This window comes from Bos mutus, chromosome 20, assembly GCF_027580195.1.
Source record: "Bos mutus isolate GX-2022 chromosome 20, NWIPB_WYAK_1.1, whole genome shotgun sequence".
Classification (NCBI taxonomy): Eukaryota; Metazoa; Chordata; class Mammalia; order Artiodactyla; family Bovidae; genus Bos; species Bos mutus.
The window spans coordinates 29,192,478-29,219,653 of NC_091636.1; the positions used below are offsets into that span (position 1 = coordinate 29,192,478).

Consider the following 27,176-nt stretch of genomic DNA (forward strand, 5'->3'; position numbering starts at 1 on the left):
GAGTGCAAAGGGAGTGCAAGCTCTGTTTAGGGTGTGTTTCACTCAGGAATAAGCCTGGTTTACAGTTCTGATTTGTGTTGTGTATCCCATGCCCTTCAATCATCTGGTTAAGATCGTTTTTTTGCCACAAGCAGGAACCAGCCGCAGATCGTTGTGGCGGCAAAAAAAAAAAAAAAAAACCAGCTTGAAGTGCTTCCTTATTTCAATCAATGGTGAAAAACTGGGGTGGAGCGCCACACCTGAACACAAGGAGCAGGTCAAGTGGATTCAAGGAAAGGATGAATCTGGTTCATTCTCTCTGCAAGATTTTATTGGATTCAGTGGACTATAAGATCCTTCATTTATCCAGTTTTCTCCCCCCAGTAATTATCTATCAATTTATCTCTCTATCTGAATATATGTGTGTGTGTGCGTGTCATAAAGAATATGACATTACTCAGTAAGTTTGTAAAAGCCAGGACAGACTTATTCTTTGCATCCTCATGGCACCAATACCGACACAACATGTGGCATTGGGTTTCTGCCCTGGGGGCACCCAACTCCGTCTACAGATGACAACACTGGTGCCCAGACAAGAATGTACTGTTTGCCCAAAGTCATACACATCAGTGACCAAACCCAAACAGCTCCTCTGTCTCCTGATTCAGCTCTGGTGCTCTTTGCCCTCTGCTGGCCTTCCTCTCTCTCCTGCCTTTGTAGACATGGGAAGGAACACAAGCAGGAGAATCTGAGAAAGCGAGAGAAGAGCATGAGAGAATGGGAGGGATAGGAACTGATTCCTGTAGAGCAGTAACAATACTGGGGAACAAACTCTGGGTGACTGTGAGGTTTAAGAAGCGCTCTGCTCTCCAATAAAATGTGGAAGTAAGCGGGAGGGAGTGAGGAGCGGGTGAGTGAGGAGAAAGAGGGAAAGGCCGGGCTGGGTTTCTGAGGCTCCAGTCAGCAGAGGCCACGGGGGATGAGAAGAACACAGGCGTTCAGGCTGCAGCTCTCTCTGGTCCCTGGAGAAGCAATGGCAGCACCACGCAGCCTCTCCAGGCTCTCTTCCCACGGCAGCCTCAGGGCTGGGCCAGGGCTGAGCCCCAGGAGCGCTGTCAGAATCCAGAGGATTTCCCTCTCAGGTCCGCAGCATGTGAGGACTGTCACGTGGAGGAGTGCTGTTTTCTCCAAGCCAGCTGACCTGCCACAGACAGCGTGGATGGGGCCTGTGCAGTCATGGTTTTTCAAGAGGATTCTCAGCCCTGCCTGTGCCAAGCTGTTCCATTCAGGTAGCTCGTTGTCACCTCCTGTGAGATTCATAGAATGGGCCTCTCTCTCTTTCCCTGCTCTGTCAATCATATGAAGATGATCCTCGAATACTTGTAACATCACCCACTGGGTGTCTAGAAGCTGAAACTCCTAAGTCCGTCCCATCAAGTTTCACGGGAGAGATTTCTCATCAGGTCACAGGCTGGTGAAGCTTCCTTTCCAGCCACCTCAGGATTTATTTAGACTCAGAAGGGGGGTGAAAGGAATGGATGTTTGTATTGCAGACACCTGAGGAAAGGCATGGGTAGGAAGTGGACTATGGGCTGGCCTCTGACCCAGCAGGTGAGCTCACATTGCATTGGCTATTACAGAGATCATTCGATTAGAGAGGACTATAACATCAGGGGACAAGGATAAACACCAAGGTTAAAATTCAGTGAGACAAAACCAGTGACCCAAGACTCAGAACCAGCGCTGCAGAAACACAGGCTCTACTCAAAGTGGCTTCCCACTTCTGAAGCATCCTAACTGGTACTTTCCCAGCTGCTGGTTATCCAGAGCTCTAGGGCTATCTATTTACCCCAAGACTCATTCAACCCCTGGCCATAGAGGGTGGGAAAATGAAGAATGATTTGAAATATAAGAAAAGTTCAGAATGGGCTTTCCCGATGACTCATTAGGTAAAGAATCTGCCTGCAACACAGGAGGCTCAGGAGACATGGGTTCGATCCATGGGTAGGGAAGACCCCCTGGAGGAGTGCATGGCAACCCACTCCTGTATTCTTGCCTGGGAAATTCCATGGACAGAGGAGCCTGGCAAAGAGTCACAAAAAGTCCATGGGGTCACAAAGAGTAGGACACAACTCAAGGGACTGAGCCCACACACGTATATTCAGAACAGTATGCAAAAAAGTAAGCATACACGTCAGTGAAATTTTATAAAACAAACGCATCTGATTAAGAGAAACCTAATATGAGATCCCTGTGATCCTCCACTCCTCTACTTCTCCTCAAGGGTCACACAGTCCTCAGTTCTCAAACCTGACATAGATACATATTACATGGTTTACATAACAAATGGCATTGAACTGTGTCTTCTGTTTTGTATTACATTTGTGAGATTCACCCCTATTGTTGAGTGTGGCTCAGTCCCTGTCTTGCTGGAGAGTACTTCACTCTGTGACGGTGCCACACTTTATATATCCACTCTACTGAAGATGACATTTGGGTTGTTTCTATTTTGGGGCCATTACCAGCAGGCTGCCAGGAATATTCCTGTCCCTGCCAGATATCTTTTTAAAGCCTGGTGCAGGACTCCCCTCTCTCCAGGAAGAATGTCCACTCCAGTGATTCACAGCCCTTTGTTTGGCTTCTTTATACCCACTTCCTCTCACATGGGACACATGGCATGGATTTTTCTCTTGAATTCAAGTGGACTCAGTTTGAGGACACGGTGATGTCTTTGGAGATGCTGGCAGAGCTCCGGAGGAGCTTTGGAACAGGTTGGGAGTCATGGTTCTCACTTCCTGCTACAACCTGGAGATGCTAGTTCCTGTTGCTCTGAGTCATGTTCCATGTTCTCGCCATTCCCCTCCAGATTCTATGGCCACCGAGTCTGCCCTCCCTCGTGCCGGCTTCTCACGTGTTAGATTAACGTGCAAAAGAGGGAGCCAAGGCCCGCGCCTGAAGCTGCTTTGAAACTTCCTTTGTTCCTTTGATTTATTTTCTTGGTCTTGCCAAGCCCTAATATCCTCCAAGCCCCAACTCCCCAAACTTGAGAGCATTTGTTTCTTTCTTTCTTTCTAGTTTCTCTGTAGCATGAAATGATGCTATTAAGGACTATTAACAAGCTGCTAAAAAAAAAGTCTGTGAACTGGACATGGAACGACAGACTGGTTCCAAATAGGAAAAGGAGTATGTCAAGGCTGTATACTGTCACCCTGCTTATTTAACTTATATGCAGAGTACATTATGAGAAATGCTGGGCTGGATGAAGCACAAGCTGGAATCAAGATTGCCGGGAGAAATATCAATAACCTCAGATATGCAGATGACACCACCCTTATGGTAGAAAGTGAAGAAGAACTAAAGAGCCTCTTGATAAAAGTGAAAAAGGAGAGTGAAAAAGTTGGCTTAAAACTCAACATTCAGAAAACGAAGATCATGGCATCTGGTCCCATCACTTTATGGGAAACAGATGGGGAAACAGTGTCAGACTTTATTTTGGGGGCTCCAAAATCACTGCAGATGGTGACTGCAGCCATGAAATTAAAAGACGCTTACTCCTTGGAAGGAAAGTTATGACCAACCTAGATAGCATATTGAAAAGCAGAGACATTACTTTGCCAACAAAGTTCGTCGAGTCAAGGCTATGGTTTTTCCTGTGGTCATGTATGGATATGAGAGTTGGACTGTGAAGAAGGCTGAGCACCAAAGAATTGATGGCTTTTGAACTGTGGTTTGGAGAAGACTCTTGAGAGTCCCTTGGACTGCAAGGAGATCCAACCAGTCCATTCTGAAGGAGATCAGCCCTGGGATTTCTTTGGAATGATGCTAAGGCTAAAACTCCAGTACCCCGGCCACCACATGCGAAGAGTTGACTCATTGGAAAAGACTCTGATGCTTGGAGGGATAGGGGCAGGAGGACAAGGGGACGACAGAGGATGAGATGGCTGGATGGCATCACTGACTTGATGGACGTGAGTCTGATTGAACTCCAGGAGTTGGTGATGGACAGGGAGGCCTGGCGTGCTGCGATTCATGGGGTCGCAAAGAGTTGGACACGACTGAGCGACTGAACTGAACTGAACTGATGGATCTAGTGTCCTCATTTGAGAAGTAGGGACACTGATATAACACCCGTTTTTCATAGTCTTAGGAGTGAAGAAGAGGAGCTAAAGTCTTTCCAACACATACCACGTGCCAAGTCTTTCCTAAGCAACTACGTGTCACAACTTATTTACTCATCACAACAGCCCACTGAAGTCGCTGCTATTTTGCCCTTTATCTCCTCCTCCTGTTTAATAGATGAGGAAACTGAAGCGTGGAGACATTACACTACTTTCCAGTATCACATAATTAGTAAGATTTCAAACCCAGGGAATTCTGGCTCAGAGCCCTATTTCAACAAAAGGTAACTTACCCTGCCCTCTAAATAAACACTGCCTGTCACATAGTAAAACTTGGTCTCTCGAACTGGAGAACATGCTGTATAGTAGAAAAGGCAAAAACGTATGGCACAAAGGCGCATTCTCCACTATTTAGTGAGCCTGTCTTGTGAACCAGAGGCCCCCTGCCAGGTATGGGCAATGTACATGTGAATTTTACTTCCTGGCAGAGGAGAGACACTTTTAATTTAGTAAAACACACTTGGATATCTAAACAATTAAAATTGCAGTCCACGCTCTGAAGAGGAAATCTAAGAGCTAGGAGAACTTGTAGTCAGGTACCAAATCTGGACAAAAGGTCAGGGAAAGTTTCCCTAAGAAAATGAAAGATATATGGAGGCCTGAAGAAGGAGTAGGCGTGCGTCAGGCAAAGCTGGGGAGGCAACAGTCTTGCAAGGGGCAGCCAGGGGGTCCGAGTTCAGATTCTGGACTTGATCCTCAGAGGGATGGGAAGCATGAAATATTTCACATGGGAGAGGGACATACTCAGATTGCATTTCAGAAAGCCTATGTGGGTCACTGCAAAGACTGGTTCGCGGAGGGCAAGAGTGGAAGCAGGTGGAGAGTGGTAAAGTCTAGTCTAAATGCGGCTGGGACAGAAGGGCTGTCAGGAGCTGCAGGTGGCTGTGTTAGTGTCTAGAGAGGTTTGAGAGCCACGCTGATATGCTGGGTGACAAGAGTTTATTGGGGAGTGAATACAGGCATGGCCTGGCACACGAACAGCTGGCTTATGAAAGATCCACACTTGTGAACAGCAGCACCCTCTCCCGTGCCCCACTCCACCCCTTATCTCCAGAGCCTCCGTCGCTGAGTACCTACCTGCCTTTGCTCCACCCGGCCTCCTGTCTGCTTGCCTTGGCGTCACTGTCCTCATGTGTAGCCCCGTGCCTGCGTTTCCTAATATTTGCCCAACAGAATTTCCTTTCCTCTAGCACGGGGGTCTTTAACCCTAGGCCATGGACCAGATGTCTGCTGCCCATTAGGAACCGGGCCCCACAGCAGGAGGCGAGCAGAGGGTGCGAGCGAAGCTTCACCTGCTGCTCCCAAGATCACTCCCCATCGCTTGCATTACTGCCTGAACCACCTACCCACCCCCCACCCCCCACCCTGCCATCCATAGAAAAATCGTTTCCTACAAAACCTCTCCCTGGTGCCAAAAAGGTTGGTGACAGGCGCTCTAGCACACCCAGTGCTGCTACTGAAAAGCTGGGGGCACTCTCAAAGCTGGCCCAGGAGGGGTGACTCTGACAGATGCAGCAGAATTCAGCGTTTGAGCTACTAGGGCTGGGGGAAAATGCACTCTAGGTATTCCACGTTAGGACTCAGGCTGAAATTCCCTAAGGAAAGTCTGTGAAGCAGAGTAGATGGGTAGTGTTATGAGTTAGTTACAGGACTAAATCTTAAGAGCTGGCCTGTGGACTTAAGGAACACATGGTTTCTACAGAAAAATGAGTTCTGAGCTCCAAATGTTTGATATCAGCAAATGAGTATTTTTAAGTTGGGGCTTCCCAGGTGACTCAGTGATATCCCCCTGCCAATGCAGGAGACAAGAAACAGGGGTTCCATCCCTGGTTCAGGAAGATCCCCTGGTGTAGAAAATGGTAACCCACTCCATATTCTTGCCTGGAAAATCCCATGGTCAGAGGAGCCTGGTGGGCTACAGTCCGTGGGGTCGCAAGAGTCAGACGCGACTGTGCGTGCATACACATAATCATTTTTAAGTTGGGGAGTGGCAGTAGTTGTGTTAAAAAGCACCTGTGGTTTCTTGTTAGGCTGGAGGTAAGCAACCACCCTCCTCCAATACTCACTTCCATTGTTCAGTAGGGCTCATTTTTCCACAATCTTCCTCCAGAGTGATCATATAGGTCTATTCTTCTACTGACAGGCTCTCTCCAAGTGCCTTGAGATCCTATGTTTCAGGAGCACACAAGAGACAAGAAACAACTTCATTTTTATACATTACATTAAGCATGATTAGAGTTCCCTTTCCTTGATAAAGTTGGCTAAAGTTCTGTCATTATTTTCCATGGTCCTCACACCCTTCCTTTGGTTGTACCAGACCCAGGACTTTCACAGCCCTAAGAAAATAGCACTAAGCCCTGGTGTGTGTTGGCTGATTCATGGTCCCCTCTGATATGCCTGGTTCTGCTGGTGCCTCTACACCCTCAGTGCCAAATGCTGTCAAAGGAAAGCCCACCCAGGCTTTTAAGACCATACTAACCAGATCTCTATGGTTATCCTTGTCATCTCTACAGCACTACATAGGTGAGACCCAAGGTTTCTGTAGCCTGTCTTCTTTCTTAATCTTCAGGGATCCAACTCACACCGGGGGTCAGGCTTCTCCCTTCTTCATCCCCATTGCCACATCTTTCAGCCTCCTTGGACCAGACCAGGGATAAACTCAAATATTAAATGAATTGAACAAGTTCATTTAACCAGTACCCCATGTGTAACATAATAGGGTGTGTTGGGAATCATGAAAAAATAGTCCATGACACATATAAAGTGGCTTGTGACCATGTAAGAACAGAAGCCTAATGTGACCAGATCATCTAATTTTTTTAAAAATAATAAGCTGAAAATATGAATTTTAAAGTGAAATTTCTTGATTTAAACATTTTAGAATTAAAAACAGACTATTTTTAAAAGATATTAAAGAATCATCAGTCTTTGGGGTGTGACAATGGTGCGGTGGTTTACTTTTAAAATATATAGTGAAATGTGATTTATTTAAGAGTCTACATGAAAAAGTAAAATTTAAATGTGAAGGGACCTTGGCAAAGGGTCATCCAGCCCAGTCAAGCCTTCAGAAGACTGAAGCCTCTGCCATGGCAACCTCATGAGAGATCCTGAGCCAAACCATCCAGCTAAGCTGTCCCTAAACTCCTGGAGAAGGAAATGGCAACCCACTCCAGTATTCTTGCCTGGAGAATCCCATAGACAGAGGGGCCTGGCAGGTTACAGTCCATGGGGTCGCAAGAGTCAGACACGACTTAGTGCACAGTCTGTCTCTCAAACTCCTGACACCATACAAACTGTGAGGTAACATTTGCTTTTTAAGCCACTAAGTTTTGGGGTGGCTGCCCTGGTGGAACTGCAGAAGATGCAGGTTTGATCCCTGGGTCAGGAAGATCCCCTGGAGAAGGAAAGGACAACCCACTCCCAATATTCTTGTCTGGGAAATCCCATGGACAGAGGAGCCTGCTGGGCTACAGTCCAAGGGGTTGCAAAAGAGTCAGACATGACTTAGCAATTAAACAGCAACAGGCTTTGGGGTAATTTGTTATACCTCAAAAGATAATTAGTAATAATACACTAGCAGGGAAGGCTGCTGTTTACAACTTTAGGCCTTAACTTTTCAAACCAAAATTCCCACATGGGAATATTTGCTGGTGGCTATCCCACTTTGAAACTCATCAAAGCTGTTAACTGATTGCTATACTCACCTCCACCCACCACCAAAGTGGGCAGTGTTAAAAGACCACATGCCTATAGTATGCTACATGGAATTCCTGGGAAGTGAATATACCCGTGACCCATGGTAGTCATATAATGGACTATTAGTGTTTGCCTCACCATCCATACCATCAATTTGTATCTTTATTTCTCTCTCACTTTCATCAGTGAGTGATACCCTCTGGGCAAGTTCTCTTTTTAGGAGTGTTTTCTTGGGAGATTTTAAATTGTTAGAGGCTGGAATATCAGCAGCTAATTTTTTTTATGTAGTAGCACAATCTCTACTTAATGTTGTGAGTGTCAGACGAGTCCAGGTAATGCTTCAAAAGCTAGATATTGGAAAGATTTTTATTCTATTTGAAAGAAAAAAACGGATAGAATCCTTTGACTGAAAAGTAATCTTACTTAGAAACTAACACAGAAAACAAAATGTAAGTTTCGTGAAAACCTAGACTTTGCTAGTTCCTTGCTGTGTCTCCAGTGTCTGGAAGTCACTGGCGCATGGAAGCTGCTCAATAGACACTAGCTGAATGAATGAATGAGTGAATGAATGAATGAGAGCAATGAGAAGACACTCCATTGAGGAGGAGGGTAGATTCCATCCATTAAGCATTCTCCTCCCTCCCTCCCTCCCATCTCAGATGTCACCATCGCTGAGGCACTTTGGAGGCAGGCTGACTCCTTGAGAAACACAGTTTTAAGCTCAAGGACTGGAAAGAGCCCCACGGGTCTACACACGAGCAGACCCGCCTCTCGTCCTTCCACTTAACTGGCCACAAGGCCTGGCAGTGGTTTCCCCAGCTCTCCTCTTTGGTCATGATTTTTTCTGCAAAATGAGATAGAATCTCCCAGCCTTAATTCCAGTGGTGTCATGAGTTTGTACAGGCTTCCCCTTCTTTTAACATCCAACCCAAAGGAGGCAAATCACCACGTGTGGGGCACTTTGAAGCTGTCAAACTGGAGGCCTCAGAGCCGTGTGACCAGAGGCTCACAGCTTGGCAGTTGACCTGATGTGACTGATGTTCAAAGCAACTGCCGGGGAATAGAAGGCGCCGGGCACCAAAGAGCTAGCCAAAAATAATGAGGGAGGTGAAGAGAGAAATAATAAAAGAAAGAAAGAAAAAACACGCAGGGCAGGGTTTGGGGTCACTTGGCTTTCCTCTGGTCTCATGTCTCCTCTCTCCTCCTCCACCCAGTCCTCAGACAACCGTCTTCTGTCTCCTCCAAAAGAAAAGTTAAAAGCTTTCTTTTGGGAAAAGAGCCGTTTGCTTAGACCGCTGCTGTTTACCTTTGGTAGGATAGCCATTGGTGGTGAGTTTAAACACAGGAAAAGGCCTCTTGGTTACAGGAAGAGCTGCAGACAGGTCTGGAAGACTTGCCATGATGCAGTGGAGATGCACCTTCCCCTCCATGAGCAGCCCTGGGACCAACACTGAGTCCTTGCCTCCGCGTCAGGCAAACAGCCTTCAACTCTTTCTTGGACTTCATCGGCTCTTCCTTTCCTTAAGGATGTTGCTTCCTAAAACACGAAGATGATGAGGGATGGCTGGTATGACTGAGACGGGAAACAAAAGGAGGAAAAGAGGCTTACATCACAAGCAAAAGATCATGACTTTGTTTCCAGTCTAATATGGAAAATACTAGCAGCAAATGACAAGCAGCAAGCCTTGGGTTAACCTTTGGTGGTCTCATTTATTTTCAGTCATTAAAATCATCCTTCAGTAACTAAAGAGGCCCCATTTGCCCTGAAAATGGAATTCTCTGTAACTACCTCCAGAACCGTGTGATTTGTTTGTAAAAGGGGAAAGAAAGAATTAGCCTTCATATTTTTCCAAGCGCTTTCTCATGAGACCTACCCACCCCAAGAAAGGTTAGACTAAATTGTGAGAGAAAGGAAGAAAATAACGGTAAGGAAATAAGTGTTGTCAAATAATCAAAATCTTCTGGGTCTTTCCCATTTCCCCCAAATTTCTTTCCTCTAATTCCACTTCAAAAATCCCCCTGGCTTCAAGAAGCACTAGACTTTTTGGTCAGACCATTCTCAAGTTTACCATGAGGATCTCACTTCTCTTTCCCTGATTTCAGAGTCATTTGGGTCAAAATCTTTATGTCTTCCAGAGAGCCTGTGGCATACTTCTCCCTCCAGAAGACTTTACCCAACCATGACTGAAATGAAGGGCTGCTAATCTTTCCATCCACCAGCCTCCATCTATCTAACCCTCACGATATCAACGAGCTTCTCACATAAAGGATGTGCTATAGAGAAAAGCAGCAATTTCTTCTCCACTGAAAAGTTTCCCCCAGTACTCCAAGTCCACTAAAATTTAACTGAAGTATTTTACCCGGGGTGGAATGAGTGAGTCTATAACAAAATCATTTGGGTTCTTTCAGGAATTTTCTCCTTAACTTCAGTTTTTAGCCATTTGACTAAATGTCAAATGACATATGTCTGGGCATATGTGTGTGTGTTTTAAAATCTATTCTATGAGGGGTTTGCGCTCCTTCTTAAGTCTGTAGGCTCATCTCTTTCTCCATACTTGTAAATTTTCAATCTATTCTCTTTTTTTCAAATATTCTTTGCTGCACCATTTTTTCCTCTTCTCTTAGTGACTCCAATTGCACATATATTAGGCCTTTTGATAATGTCTACAGGTCCCTACAGATCTGCCCTTTTTCTTCTTCTTTTTTTTAATCTCTCTTCTCTCTGTTCTTCATATTGGGTCATTTCTACTGAACTATTTTAAAGTTCACTAATTACTTTTTTTTTCCTATTCTTTCTATTACTGTAAAGCCCAAACAGTATTTTTTTTTTTGATATGGCAATTTTCAGTTCTAGAATTCTCTCCTTTTTTGTTATTAAAATAGTTGTTTTTTTTTTTTTTAGAATCACTTTCTAATCTATCACTACACTCATCTGTGAAACATACATATGATGAATGGTGGGATAATTCTCTTGGTCTGATTTTTATATCTAGAAGAATAAAAACTTGAGAGGTTAAGCAGATTTATCAAGATTGGAGGGGTAGTGAAGAATATAGCCAGGATATATAATATATAGTGTGTAAGATAGTGGACAGTGATGGAGAGAAGAGGACAGCAGGAGATTAAGACGTATGGGAATAAGGGGGAGTTTGCAATTTCAAATAGGATCTTTAGGGAAGGCCTTGTTGACATGGTGAAGATAGAGGAAACACTTGAAAGAGACAGGAAAAGAGGGAAAGGCTTTCAGTCAGTGGGAAAAGAAATTGCCTGTGATAAGTTTATGGTATTTTGTATGTATGTTATATATGGGTCAATGGATCTTCCATCATTTTCTTATGAGTTGGTGCAGCAAGTTTATCAGACTGAATTTCAAAGACCAGAGGAAGTCATGACTTCAAATTGTCTTATGGGCCATTTCATATCGTATTATATTGGGTTCTTCGAAAGGATGAGTACTACAAAGTAGTTTTGGTTCTACAGGATATAGCACATCTTTGTCATGTATAAAGTGCTTTATAGGAACTAACAAACTGATAAGTGTGAATTAGAAATAGAAGACTGAACATTTTTCTTTCCTCTGATAAATAAAAAAAAAATATAACTTTTACTCCCTGTAATTGATGACCAGGGAATTTGGGTCAACCCTCCCACTAAAGAAACCTTAAAAACTGTATGAAATATAAAAACATTTTCTTAAAAGCATCAAAATGTTGACAAAATAGTGAGGAGTTTAAAGTCAAAATCAAGAAGAAAAGAACCCGGAGAACAAGACTGATATTCAAATCTGATTTTTCTCTCAGAGCATTTGGAAGTCCTAAAGAAATAGCTGCAAAACTGAGCTGCACTTTTGACAAATTTCTGGGGCCAGGAAGCAAAATGTGAGACTTGCAACATAACAAGGGTAGAAATTCTAATAAACTGCCTCCACTTTAAACTAGGGTCCCAAAGAATTGCAGCTTCAGGTAAGGTGAATCATGAGTAAACCAATCTCTGCACTGAATTTCCTTCTGCCTGTATGTTATCTGGGTGAGCCCTGGAAGCTCAAGCCTTGAACTTGGTTTGAGATGGATCCAGACTGGTAGGACATCAGGTGTCTGGCAGAGGCAAATGAAAATCCTCTTTGGAAGAAGATGCTATCATGCTAAGCCTCAAATTATTCTTACAAATAGTTTTTGAAATATAATGTCCAACACACTGTCAAAAATCACGAGTCATACAGGGAAACAAAACACATTGAGCATGAGCCAGCAAAAACAACAGAAATTTTAAAATAGGCTCATAAGCACTGGAGTTAATATCTGCTGAGATCGTTAGCCATGAACTATAAAACCACCTTGCTATGTTTGAAGAAGAAAGCAAGAGAGAGACTCTTGTTTGAGTAAGATTTTACTTTTGAGGAAGAGAGAGAGCCAAAGGTAATAGTTTTTTAAGATATAATAGCTGAGAATATTCAGAACTAATGGAAGACATCAGTCCATAGATTCAAGAAGCCTAATTGTTTCTATACAGTATATGCACTCAGATACATAAAATCATAGTAAGTCAAAGAAACAACTCTATATACACTGTATATTAAGAGCAACCAGACTTCCGCCCTGGGTGCGCCGCGGGGCTCTGGGTGTGCCGCGGGCTCAGGCTGCCCGCGCCGCCGGTGCGTCCGGGTCCTGTATCGCGGGGAGCTGGACTCAGCAAGGTCTTTTTTTTTTTTTTTTTTTAAAAAGAGCAACCATAGGGAAAAGGGCATGGTACCAAAGATATAAAGTTAAATTGATAGTTGACTTCTAAAAATCAATAATGGAAATCACAAGACAGTAAAATGGTATTATCAACATGCAGAAAGAAAGCAACTGCCTGCTTAGAATTCTGTTTCTAGTCTGAGTGTGTGTGTATATATATATATATATACACATATATACAGAGAGAGAGAGAGCACTTGCTCAATAATAAAAATGAATGAATACTTTATTAAACGAGAGAGTTTGGGAGATTCTAAAAGATGTATGTCAAAATAAAGTAAAATAATCCAGATGTAAAGTTTGGGATAAAGGAAAATATGAAAAGCAAAAACCAAAGTATCTATGGAATTGTAAAATTATATAGAATTTAAAATTTTGACAACAATAGCAAATGAATTGAGATGTGGTTAAATGAGATTAAAGTGTTCTTATATTTCTGAATTGCATAGGCCAATGGCAAAGATCAATATATACAAAAAAATTTTTTATACTAGACTTAGAGAAGTTGGATTTCCCTGGTGGCTCAGATGGTAAAGCATTTGCCTACAATGCAGGAGACCCAGGTTCGATCCCTGGGTTGGGAAGATCCTCTGGAGAAGGGAAATGGCAACATACTTCAATACTCTTGCCTGGAAAATCCCATGGATGGAGGAGCATGGTAGGCTACAGTCCATGGGGTTGCAAAGAGTCAGACATGACTGAGCGACTTGACTTTCACTTTGGACTTCCTTGGTGGCTCAGATGGTAAAGCGTCTGCCTACAGTGTGAGAGACCTGGGTTCAATCCCTGGGTCAGGAAGATCCTCTGGAGAAGGAAATGGCAACCCACTCCAGTACTCTTGCCTGGAAAATCCCATGGACGGAGGAGAGTAGTATGCTACAGTCCATGGGGTCACAAAGAGTCAGACATGACTGAGCGACTTCACTTCACTTAGAGAAGTTAATCCAAAGTTAAAAACAAAGTAATAAATATTAAGAAAATAGTTTTTAATCTAACACTGGAAGAAGAGACAGGAGAAAAAAATTATCCAAAGGAAGTCAGAAAACAAAGAATCACAGAAGATGGACTTCCTTGGTAGTCCAATGGTTAGGAATCTGCCTGCCAATGCAGGGGACGTGGGTTTGATCCCTGATCCAGGAAAATCCCACATGCTTTGGGGCAGCTGGGCCCATATGCCGCAGCTACGGAACCTGAGCTCTAGAGCCTGTGCTCTGCAGAAAGAGAAGCTACTACAATGAGAAGTCTGCACACCCCAGTGAAGAGTAGCCCCCAGTCGCAGCAACTAGAGAAAGCTGGCTCATACCTAGAGGACCAAGTGCAGCCACAAAGTTTAAAAATTAGAAAAGAATCATAGAAGAGGTTGGACATACTGAAATCATGAAATAAGATGATAGATTAAAACTCAACTATATCAATAATCACGTTATGTAAAAATGGGCTAGTGTTACTATTGCTTAACAAGCACACATCAGAGGGCTGTGAGGAATATTCGAGAGTGTACTGGACAGAGGGTGGCAGGCCTGAATTCAGGTGTGGGTTTAGTCATCAGCCAGTCATGTAGTTCTGAGCAGTTCTCTGGACTTCAGTCCCCGCAGGAAATGAATAATGAGTGAACTTCATTCAGCCCTTACAGATACACAGACTGCTCTCATGGCCTCTTTTCATAGGTCCCAGGTCTAAAGACAGCCTCTTGTTGCTAAGGGCTTGCTACAGTCCTAGAAGGAAGGGACGCCCTCTACTGAGACAAAATTGAATTCTCTTAAGCCTTTGGCAGCTACTGGGCAAGAAGATACCTGAGATGGCATATAGAAATGGTATATTTATAGGTGAAAAGGACTTAGTTAAACATCGCATAAAAACCAACTCAAAGGACGTAAGTTTCAGCAAACTCTGGGAGATAGTGAAGGACAGGAAAACACGGTGTGCTGCAGTTCATGGGGTCGCAAAGAGTCGGACATGACTTAGCGACTGAACAACAACAAACATCCTTTAAACAACCATTCATACTCCCACCAGAATCTCCAACTTGAATTAGCAAATGAAAAAGTACAACCCACTGGTCTCTAAAGAAGGCTGGGTAGAACTTTCAAAGATATTTCTATTTATCCTCTTCCATAAGAAATTTATATTTATCAACATTTAATATACCTAATGACACTGGTGCTCTTACCTGGTCCATATATAAGATGGTCAAACAGCACAGAGCTGAAATTATCCTGAGGGAAAACTGGGAATTCCACAATGGGAAGGGGTTCACCCTTACACCATCCTGCCTCATTTTCTTTCAGTACATTGTAACATTGTACAGCGTGTATGCTGCCAACTAACAATTTAAACAATTGGCTTAAAAATATTCCTGCCAAAAAACTACAAATTAAATAGAATATTAATAGTGCAAGCTTAAGCAAAGAACAAGAAGATGGAAGAGCTGACATTTTCCCTACACTTTCATCCATATTACAAAGTAAAAACAAAATAATCAGATCTGCAAAGAAATCTGCCAAAAATACTAAAAGACTGAATCTGTATTTTTGAAATATGCTATGTCATCAATGAAAGTGAAGTCAAGTGGGCCTTAGGAAGCATCTCTATGAACAAAGCTAATGGAGGTGATGGAATTCCAGTTGAGCTATTTCAAATCCTGAAAGATGATGCTGTGAAAGTGCTGCACTCAATATGCCAGCAAATTTGGAAAACTCAGCAGTGGCCACAGGACTGGAAATGGTCAGTTTTCATTGCAATCCCAAAGAAAGGCAATGCCACAGAATGCTCAAACTACCGCAAAATTGCACTCATCTCACACACCAGTAAAGTAATGCTCAAAATTCTCCAAGCCAGGCTTCAGCAATACGTGAACCATGAACTTCCAGATGTTCAAGCTGGTTTTAGAAAAGGCAGAGGAATCAGAGATCAAATTGCCAACATCCGCTGGATTATCGAAAAAGCAAGAGAGTTCCAGAAGAACATCTATTTCTGCTTTATTGACTATGCCAAAGCCTTTGACTGTGTGGATCACAATAAACTGTGGAAAATTCTGAAAGAGATGGGAATACCAGACCACCTGACTTGCCTCCTGAGAAACCTGTATGCAGGTCAGGAAGCAACAGTTAGAACCGGACATGGAACAACAAACTGGTTCCAAATAGGAAAAGGAGTACGTCAAGGCTCTATATTGTCACCCTGCTTATTTAACTTGTGTGCAGAGTACATCATGAGAAATGCTGGACTGGATGAAGCACAAGCTGGAATCAAGATTGCCGGGAGAAATATCAATAACCTCAGATATGCAGATGACACCACCCTTATGGTAGAAAGTGAAGAAGAACTAAAGAGCCTCTTGATAAAAGTGAAAAAGGAGAGTGAAAAAGTTGGCTTAAAACTCAACATTCAGAAAACAAAGATCATGGCATCTGGTCCCATCAACTTCATGGCAAATAGATGGAGAAACAGTGGAAACAGTGGCAGACTTTATTTTGGGGGGCTCCAAAATCATGGCAGATGGTGACTGCAGCCATGAAATTAAAAGACGCTCACTCCTTGGAAGGAAAGATATAACCAACCTAGACAGCATATTCAAAAGAAGAGACACTACTTTGCCAACAAAGGTCCATCTAGTCAAGGCTACGGTTTTTCCAGTAGTCATGTATGGATGTGAGAGTTGGACTATAAAGAAAGCTGAGCGCTGATGAATTGATGCTTCTGAACTGTGGTGTTGGAGAAGACTCTTGAGAGTCCATTGGACTGCAAGGAGATCCAACCAGTCCATCCTAAAGAAAATCAGTCCTGAATATTCACTGGAAGGACTGATGTTGAAGCTGAAACTCCAATATTTTGGCCACCTGATGCCAAGAACTGACTCATTTGAAAAGACCATTATGCTGGGAAAGATTGAAGGCAGGAGGAGAAGGGGAGGACAGAGGTTGAGATGGTTGGATGGCATCACCAATTCAATGGACATGAGTTTGAGTAAACTCTGGGAGTTGGTGATGACAGGGAGGCCTGGCATGCTGCAGTCCATGGGGTTGCAAAGAGTCAGACACAACTGAGCAACTGAACTGAAGTCAACATCAATGAAAACCTCAATTAATATCAGTTGATGTCTACTCATGATCAAATAGGGTCATTATATTAGCATGAAACCTTAAAGCATGGTTTATTACATTTTCCTCTATCCTTAAAAAATTTCTTTTGCATATGTTTTATAGTGAATTGATATGATTGCTTGCTTGTATAATTAGACAGACATTTTGGAGATATATGCTCAAATGGTGGGGTGGGTGTAGGGAGTGGGCACTACACAAAAAAAATCTGGAGACCCTAGGCCTACTTAAAGCCCCAAATCCCTGGGGCTGACCTTGAGAATGACATGAATCCTAGGACTACCTGGGAACTGAATGGCCACAGGTCCTTTGATCAGAACGGTTGAGTATTACCATGTAGTGGCTCTTACCTTAGACAGACTCCAGTTCTAGTCTGTGCCCCACTGGGCAAGTGGAACCTGTCTGGCCATTGCTGAATGGTCAGCTGAGTTATTTCAGTCCCAGTTCCCTTGTGGAGGTACTGCCCCAGCACCCTGCTTAACTCAGAAAACTTGGTCCACCATGATGCACAGTTCACTTAGCCCCATTTACAAAGGAACTTTGACAGAATCTACTTTCCACGTGCCCCATGACTTCAACTTTCCAAACATTTGCTATTTTTAATTTTAGAAAGAGATTTTTCCTTTAGTTTCTGAGTATCAGTGATACTGTGCTTTGTAATAAGAAATACGTACATTTGGTCTTTCAACACTGTTTCTGACACAGAGCTCCTAAAACCATTGGAATTTCAGAAGAGATGTGAGTCAAAAGGAGTCTTTTGTTATGTTAAAGATTTGACTTTAGAGGCACCTAAGGCTGGGGGCTGGTTGCCAGTGAAGCCAACCATGTGATTAGAGGGCTGGAAATTTCAGTGCCACTCTCTAACCCACCCTCGTCCCCCAGAGGAGTGGAGACTACGGAGGTTGAATCAAGAGACTAACGTTGACATATATACACTACTCTGTGTAAAACAGATAATGCTAACCTGCGATATAACACAGGGAGCACCACTGGGTGCTCTGTGAGGACCTAGAGGGGGATATGGGGCTGGGGGATGGAGGTTCGAGGGCAGGGGGGATGTAGGCATGCCTATAGCTGATTCACATTGTTGTATAGCTGAAACTAACACAGCATTGTAAAGTAATTGCATGCATCCTAAGTCACTTCAGTTGTGTCTGACTCTTTGGGACCCCATCAACTGTAGCCCTCTAGGCTCTTCTGTCCATGGGATTCTCCAGGCAAGAATACCGGAGTGGGTTGCTATTTCCTTCTCCATTGTAAAGTAATTATCCTCCAATTTAAAAAAATTGTCTTTGTTTTTTCCTCAAAAAAAAAAAAAGGCCAATGGCCAATGACTTAAACAATCCTACCTAGGTAATAAAGTCTTCATAAAACCCCAGAAGGCTGGGGTTCGGAGAACTCCTAGATTGAGGAACACATGGAGATTCAGGGAAGGTCCTCAGCATTTCCCCATAACTTTGCCCTATGTATCTCTTCAATCTGGCTGTTTCTGAGATTTATTTTATTATTTCGTTTTATTTTTGCCACATCAAGCAGCATGTGGGATCTTAGTTCCCCAACCAAGGATGGAACCCATGCTTTATGCAATGGGAGCTCAGAGTCTTAACCACTGGGCCACCAGGGAAGTCCCAGATCCTTTTATAATAAACCAGTTACCTAGTAAGTAAACTGGTTTCCTCCTGAATTCTGTGAGTCACTCTAGCAAATCAATTGAACCTGAATAGGGGGTCAAGGGAACCTCTGAGCCTTAAGCAGCAGCTTCCGAACCAGACGCACAGGTGACAACTTGGACTTTCAGTTGTTATCTGACACCAATGTGGGGGCAGTCTTGTGGGACGGAGCCTGAGCCCCTAACTGGTGGGATCTGACACTATCTTCTAGTTCACAGTGTCAGAATTAAGTTGCAGGACGCTAAGCTGGTGTTCCCAAAATTGCTGCATGGTGTGGAAACCACCCTCCACCCCATTTCCCCCTCCATATTAAAATGTCCTGAACCCTTTGGTATGGCATTTTTTTTAATGTTTTGTTTTCCATTCATAGGGCTTTCCTGATAGCTCAGTTGGTAAAGAATCCACCTGCAATGCAGGAGACCCTGGTTCGATTCCTGGGTCAGGAAGATCCACTGGAGAAGGGATAGGCTAGGCTACCCACGCTAGTATTCTTGGGCTTCCCTTGTGGCTCAGCTGGTAAAAGAATCTGCCTGCCATGCAGGAGACCTAGGTTCGATCCCAGGGTTGGGAAGATCCTCTGGAGAAGGGAAAGGCTACCCACTTCAGTATTCTGACCTGGAGAATTCCATGGAGTTGCAAAGAGTTGGACACGACTGAGTGACTTTCACTTGATGAAGATACAGTGCTCTCTCCATGTCACCACATTGAGCTATGAGATTTTATTTGCTTTGTTGGTATATTTATGTAAACATACTTATTAAACTTCAGTAGCCTGAGGATACAAATAAAACAGCAGCTGTATCATGTTTCAAACTAAATCAGCTCAGCTGGAATAGCAGAATGTATAAAGACCCTTGTGAGAAATGTGCCCTCTCTCTGAATTGTCCAAGAATGTCAGGGCTTCTTATTTAGTCCAAAATAGCCATTCTTCCTGTCCTGGTCCTGGTTCTCTTTCCAACAGATGTCTCAGCCCACATTACTTCAAGCCATGAAGTATCCAGTTACTTAGCTGGTGAGTGGCTCAGCATGAACTGTGTTACCCAATTCTGGTCCATCGGACATAAGAGCGTGGCAGAGGTGGGAAGGGAGGGCACGTCTGGAGAAGACTTCCTCACGCCTAAGAAGAGAGATAAGACAAGTCACCACTCCCTCCCCTTTATTTCCTCTGGACATTAAAACTGTGTGCATGTGACTTTGGGGACCACCACAGATGCATATTCTCCTTGAGCTGAGCCAGATCAAAGTAAAGTGGAAAAGTGCGAAGCCCCCAGTCCTAATGCAGCCGCTGGACCACTGTGTTAACAACCCCAGCACTTGTAGCCTCAGACTGTTTCCTCATTATTATTTACCCCACTTGAGTTGAGGTTTCTCTCATAAGAACACTGAAGCATCCTAATGGATAGTCCTTGCTTCCAAATGACTCCAGACTTGGGAATGGGAATAGAAATACAACACAATACCACATCTACTGAGCCCTCTATGTTCTAGGGGCCCACGAGCCACAACCCCTAAGCCCACATGCTGTAGCTACTGAAGTCCATGTGCCTAGAGCCTGTGCTCTGCAACAAAAGAAGCCACCACAGTGAGAAGCCCACTCACCGCAACTAGAGAAAGCCCACACGCAGCAACAAAGACCCAATGCAACCAAAAACAATTAATTAACTAAATTAAAAAAAATTTTTTAAAGAAATACAATGCAAGCTAAAAATATGGGCCATGTATGTCACTGAACATTTTTTAGTGGCCACATTAGCAAGAAATTAATTTCAATAATGTATTTTTAGGCCTTCCCTGGTAGCTCAGTGGTAAAGAATACATCTGCCAATGTGGGAGACATCGGTTTGATCCCTGACCCAGGAAGATCCCACATGACTCAGAGCAACTAAGCCCATGCGCCACAACTACTGAGCCTGTGCTCTAGAGTCTGGCAGCCACAACTGCCGAGCCCACCGTGCCACGGCTGCTGAAGCCCGGGTGCCCTAGAGCCTGTGCTCCACAACAAGAGAAGCCACCACAGCGAAAAGTCCGTGTACTGCAACTGGAGAGTGGTCCTCCACTCAGTGAAACTAGAGAAAAGCCCATGCAGAAGTGAAGACCCAGCACACCCAAAACTAAAAAATAAATAAACAGATAAAGTTGTGACAATAATGGCTCAGATCATGAACTCCTTATTGCCAAATTCAGACTTAAATTGAAGAAAGTGGGGAAAATCACTAGACCATTCAGGTATGACCTAAATCAAATTCCTTATGATTATACAGTGGAAGTGAGAAATAGATTTAAGGGACTAGATCTGATAGACAGAGTGCCTGATGAACTATGGACAGAGGTTCATGACATTGTACAGGAGACAGGGATCAAGACCATCCCCATGGAAAAGAAATGCAAAAAAGCAAAATGGCTGTCTGGGGAGGCCTTACAAATAGCTGTGAAAAGAAGAGAAGCGAAAAGCAAAGGAGAAAAGGAAAGATATAAGCATCTGAATGCAGAGTTCCAAAGAATAGCAAGGAGAGATAAGAAAGCCTTCCTCAGCTATCAACGCAAAGAAATAGAGGACAACAATAGACTGGGAAAGACTAGAGATCTCTTCAAGAAAATTAGAGATACCAAGGGAACATTTCATGCAAAGATGGGCTCAATAAAGGACAGAAATGGTATGGACCTAACAGAAGCAGAAGATATTAAGAAGAGGTGGCAAGAATACACAGAAGAACTGTACAAAAAAGATCTTCACAACCCAGATCATTACGATGGTGTGATCGCTGACCTAGAGCCAGACATCCTGGAATATGAAGTCAAGTGGGCCTTAGGAAGCATCACTATGAACAAAGCTAGTAGAGGTGATGGAATTCCAGTTGAGCTATTTCAAATCCTGAAAGATGATGCTGTGAAAGTGCTGCACTCAATATGCCAGCAAATTTGGAAAACTCAGCAGTGGCCACAGGACTGGAAAAGGTCAGTTTTCATTGCAATCCCAAAGAAAGGCAATGCCAAAGAATGCTCAAACTACCGCACAATTGCACTCATCTCACATGCTACTAAAGTAATGCTCAAAATTCTCCAAGCCAGGCTTCAGCAATACATGAACCGTGAACCTCCAGATGTTCAAGCTGGTTTTAGAAAAGGCAGAAGAACCAGAGATCAAATTGCCAACATCCGCTGGATTATCGAAAAAGCAAGAGAGTTCCAGAAGAACATCTATTTCTGCTTTATTGACTATGCCAAAGCCTTTGACTGTGTGGATCACAATAAACTGTGGAAAATTCTGAAAGATGGGAATACCAGGCCACCTGACCTGCCTCCTGAGAAACCTGTATGCCGGTCAGGAAGCAACAGTTAGAACTGGACATGGAACAACAGACTGGTTCTGAATAGGAAAAGGAGTACGTCAAGGCTGTATATTGCCACCCTGCTTATTTAACTTATATGCAGAGTACATCATGAGAAATGCTGGGCTGGATGAAGCACAAGCTGGAATCAAGATTGCTGGGAGAAATATCAATAACCTCAGATATGCAGATGACACCACCCTTATGGTAGAAAGTGAAGAAGAACTAAAGAGCCTCTTGATGAAAGTGAAAGAGGAGAGTGAAAAAGTTGGCTTAAAACTCAACATTCAGAAAACAAAGATCATGGCATCCGGTCCCATCACTTCATGGGAAATACATGGGGAAATAGTGGCTGACTTTATTTTTTGGGGCTCCAAAATCATGGCAGATGGTGATTGCAGCCATGAAATTAAAAGGTGCTTACTCCTTGGAAGGAAATCATGACCAAACTAGACAGCATATTCAAAAGCAGAGACATTACTTTGCCAACAAAGGTCCATCTAGTCAAGGCTATGGTTTTTCCAGCAGTCATGTATGGATGTGAGAGTTGGACTATAAAGAAAGCTGAGTGCCAAAGAATTGATGCTTTTGAACTGTGGTGTTGGAGAAGACTCTTGAGAGTCCCTTGGACTGCAAGGAGATCCAACCAGTCCATCCTAAAGGAGATCAGTCCTGGGAGTTCATTGGAAGGACTGCTGTTGAAGCTGAAACTCCAATACTTTGGCCACATGATGCGAAGAGCTGACTCATTTGAAAAGACCATTATGTTGGGAAAGATTGAGGGCAGGAGGAGAAGGGAACGACAGAGGATGAGATGGTTGGATGGCATCACTGACTCAATGGACATGAGTTTGGGTAAACTCCAGGAGTTGGTGATGGACAGGGAGGCCTGGAGTGCTGTGGTTCATGGGGTCACAAAGAGTCAGACGCGACTGAACTGAACCTGGTGCATGTAAAAAGTTGTCATTTCTACATGTAGTCAACATAAAAATTATCGAGATATCTTACAATCTTTTTTTTATTGTCTTCAAAGTCCAGTTTACATTTTACACTTACAGCACATATCTTGATTTAGAGCTCAAAAGCCATCATAATGGAAAAGGATATGAAAAAAGAATATGTATACGTGTGTAACTGCATCACTTTGCTGTGCAGCAGTAATTAACACAAGGTTGTAAATCAACTATACTTCAGTAGAAAACATTTTTTATTCTGTGTGTGACTACTAGCTGCTGATTTAAGTTCTCCAGCAGGCTGCTTTGGGGACTGGGTTGCCCCTCTCACCCAGGCGACACGCAGGGCTGGAAATGGGCCAACTAGGGCCCCCTGCTGGGGCTCCTAAGATAAGCATTTTGATTGAGCCTCTTACACTTGGCAAGTTGGAGATGTGTTCTAGCTACAACCGTGGGCTGACCTGAACCAGGTCTCTTCACAGGACATCCAGGCCTGTTACTCAGCCCAGATCACCAGCCAGACCCTCCTCCTTCCCCGTGGGTTTTCCTGAGAGAGCCCTCCATGTCTTTTCCTGTTGGCGCATACTTCAGTCAGAATCACACCGGACTTTAAAACATAAGAGAATTTCTATCTCTCGTCCCAGAAAGTTTCTTCATCTCCCTCCCTACAACTTTTTTTTAAACTCTATGGACCACCTCTTCATAACAAAGGGGCTTCCCTGGTGGCTCAGATGGTAAGGAATCTGCCTGTAATGTAGATCTGGGTTCAATCCCTGGGTCGGGAAGATCCCCTGGAGAAGGGCATGGCAACCCACTTTCAGTATTCTTGCTTGGAGAATTCCATGGACAGAGGAGCCTGGTGGGCTACAGTCCATGGGGCGGCAAAGAGTCGAACATGACTGAGTGACACTACTTCATAACATGGACCACTGCGATGGGCAAAAAACTTTTTTTAGGTCATAAATGTCATTCTACCTTCCAGGGCATTAAGTGTCAATTCATCTTATGCTTGGATAATTGAGAGGGGACACTTAAGTCCCAGGCAGGCAAAGATATCAGTAGCTACTTTTAAAAGGAAGCATTTCTGGCTCAATTTCCATCTAACCAGCTAACAAAACAAAACTGAAAAAACAAACCAAAGAAAAAAGCCTTTCATGTTTTCTTTCAGTTGGAGATTTGGAAGTATAGATAAACAGACATGGCAGGTGCCTGGTGAAGTACAACTTTATTATTTTTCTAGTAAGTGAAGAGCTATTGCTGGCTGCTTCCAGCAAAGCCGTCCCTGTGGCCACAGCCCACCGTAAGTAAGGGTCACGTGTCAGTGTGGCAGGAACAGATGGAGGGCCTACCGGAGGAGGGAGTAGATTCTACACCTCTTTCTCTGTGAGATGCTTAGAACCAGAACTGGCCCTTAGAACTGAGTACACTGCAAGTAATTGACCTTGGACAACTCCAAGATCAAAATGAGGGGGAGGTCTGGAGAGGGATGCAGGGCTTTCTGTGAATTAGCGCTGGTTAGGTTGGGGGACTGACCGACTTCACTTTCACTTTTCACTTTCATGCATTGGAGAAGGAAATGGCAACCCACTCCAGTGTTCTTGCCTGGAGAATCCCAGGGATGGGGAGCCTGGTGGGCTGCCATCTATGGGGTCGCACAGAGTCGGACACGACTGAAGCGACTTAGCAGCAGCAGCAGCAGTTGGGGGATGGGGTGGGAGGACTCACATGATGATTCTGAACACTAAAATTGAGTTTTAACCTTGTTGGTACATATGAGAGGCCATACAATTATCACGGATAAAAAACACGAGATATTGATCATCCTGTACTTATTGACATTAGCTTTTAATAGCAACTACATATCTAGTTTTGTTTTCTATGTGGAATGTGTAAAATAATTTACTATGATGATGTTCCTCAAAGTTTCCTATTTTTAGAGCCACCTGGAGAGCTTTTAAAAGTCCCCATGTCTAAGCTGTGCCCCAGACCAATTAACCCAGAATCTCTGGAAGAAGGACCCCAACATCAACATTTTCAAAATTTCCCTTACATGATTGCTACGTGCAGCCCCAATTCATGGAGTTTTCTGCTAGTGGGAATGTAAAATAGTACAACTACTTTGGAAAGTAGTTTAGCATTTTCTCACAAAGGCAGTGAAAGGGTTAGTCCCTCAGTTTGTCCCACTCTTTGCGACCCCATGGACTGTGGCCTGCCAGGCTCCTCAGTCCATGGGATTTTCCAGGCAAGAATTCTTGCCATTCTCTTCTCCAGGGGATCTTCCCAACCCAGGGATCTAACCTGGGTGTCCTGCATTACAGGCAGACAAAGGTAAATGTACACCTGTGAACATGAGCCAGCCACTCTAATCCTTGGTATTTACCAAAGAGAAATGAAAGCCCATGCACACACTAAGAACTGCAAACAAATGTTCATAGCAGCTTTGTTTGTAACACCTCAAAACTTAAAATAACCCCAAATATTGATTACTAGGTAAATAGATGAAAAAAGTTGGGGTTATCCAAAAGCAGAGTAAGACTCAACAATAAAAAGAACAAATTACACAATGCACAAACAAATACACACAATAACAATAAATGATTGGAAAGGAAGAGGTAAACTTGTCTTCACATTCAGCAAACATAGCTATAAACATAGAAAATGCTAAGAAGTCTACAAATGAGTAAGTGACTTTAACAAGGCCATATGGTATATGGTTTACAAAATCATCTTACTCAAATATATTACAATGAAAAAATAATTAAAACTTTAAAATTCAATATATAAGTGCATTTAAAGACAGGAAATACATTGGGATACATTTAACAACGTTTTTGCAATTCTTCTACACTGAAATCTAGAAAATATTGCTGAGAAAAATTAAAGACCTAAATATATGCAGCAATATGCTATGCTCAATATTGGGAAACTAGAAAATATAAGATGTGAATTCTCCTCAAATTGATATATAGAGTCAAAGCAATTCTTACTATTCGGCAAGAGAAGCAGACACACCCAAGTAAATAAAGAAATAATAGTATAATTACAAGTAGTGCTACAAAGAAAAGAAGCAATAGAGATGAATGGTGTGGAATGGAAGGCTAGATAGAGCAGTTAGCCTTTTTTTTTTTTTTGGATAGAAATTAACAAGCTGATTCTGTAATTTATATGAGAATAAAAAGAACCTAGATAAGCCAAAACAATTTTGAAAAAGAAGAACACAGCTGGAGAATTTACATTGTGTATTTCAAGACTCATAATAACACTACAGTAATCAAGATTGTCTGGTGTCATTGGAACAATAGGCATATAGATCAAAGGAGAGTCCAGATATAGGCCTACATGAAGATGGTAAATAAAATTTGTTTTTTCCCCCACAGCAATTTGATGGGGAAAGGATAATCTTTTCAACAAACGTTGAAGAAACAATTAGATATTCCTAGGCAAAAGATAAACTTCAACGCTTCCCTCACATGACACACAAAAATTAACTCAAAATGGAACATAGATTTTAACATAAGAGCTAAAACCATAAAACTTGAATAAAATACAGGAGAAAGCCTTGACAATCTTGGTGAGTAAAGACTCCTCAGGACACAAAAAGCACAAACCATAAGGGAAAATTTATCAAATTGGACTTCATCAAAATTGAAAGTTTATGTTCTTTGGAAAATACCACTAAAAAATGAAAAGAATACAGACTGGGAGAAAATATTTATAATATATATTTCTGATGAAGTACCAGAATATATAGAGAACTCTTACAATTCAATAATGAGTAATCAATGAAAAATGGGCAGATTTGGGCATTCACTTTACAAAAGACATACAAATGGCAAAAAAAAAAAACAACACATGAAAAGATGCTCAACATCACTGATCATCAGAAATGCCACAATGAGATACAACTACAAAACCTCTGTGCTATGTACTTAGTCACACAGTTGTGTCCAACTCTTGGTGACCCCATGGACTGTAGCCCACCAGGCTTCTCTGTCCATGGGGATTCTCCAGGCAAGAATACTGGAATAGGTTGCCCTGCTCTTCTCCAGGGGATCGTCCCAACCCAGGGATCAAACTCAGGTCTCCCACTTTGCAGGCAGATTCTTTACCATCTGAGCCACCAGGGAAGCCCACAAATAGCCAAAATGAAGAAGAGGATTGGTAAGCATATAGTGCAACTAAAACTTTGACATCTTGCTGGTGGGTGCATTTAATTATATGCAAAATTTCTCTCAAAAAATCTTAAAAAGTTTAAGCCAATAAAGTTACAAAACAATGGCAAATGATTTACAAGAAAAGCAAAAAGAAAAAATTACAAAGGAGTAATGAAGTAATTTCTAATGTCTTAAGAGGTCCTATGCTCAATCTTTGCTATATGTTTCCTCATTCAATCTTGAGAAAGAACCTATAAGGTAAGCATAATTATTCTCTCCATTTTAAACTTGGGCAAATTGAAACTTACAGAGCTTCAATGGTGAAGTCTGGATAGGCTGATGACAGTATCTAAACTCTTAAGCATTAAGCAAAATAACCTA

The 27,176-nt window shown here is 42.8% G+C and overlaps 1 non-coding gene across 1 annotated transcript; it reads left to right on the forward strand.

The window, feature by feature from the left end:
• The first annotated feature begins 13,101 nt into the window (after window positions 1-13,101).
• On the forward strand, window positions 13,102-13,173 carry TRNAC-ACA (transfer RNA cysteine (anticodon ACA)). The gene has a single exon. It is a non-coding gene; the product is annotated as a tRNA-Cys (tRNA).
• The last annotated feature ends 14,003 nt before the right edge of the window (window positions 13,174-27,176 follow it).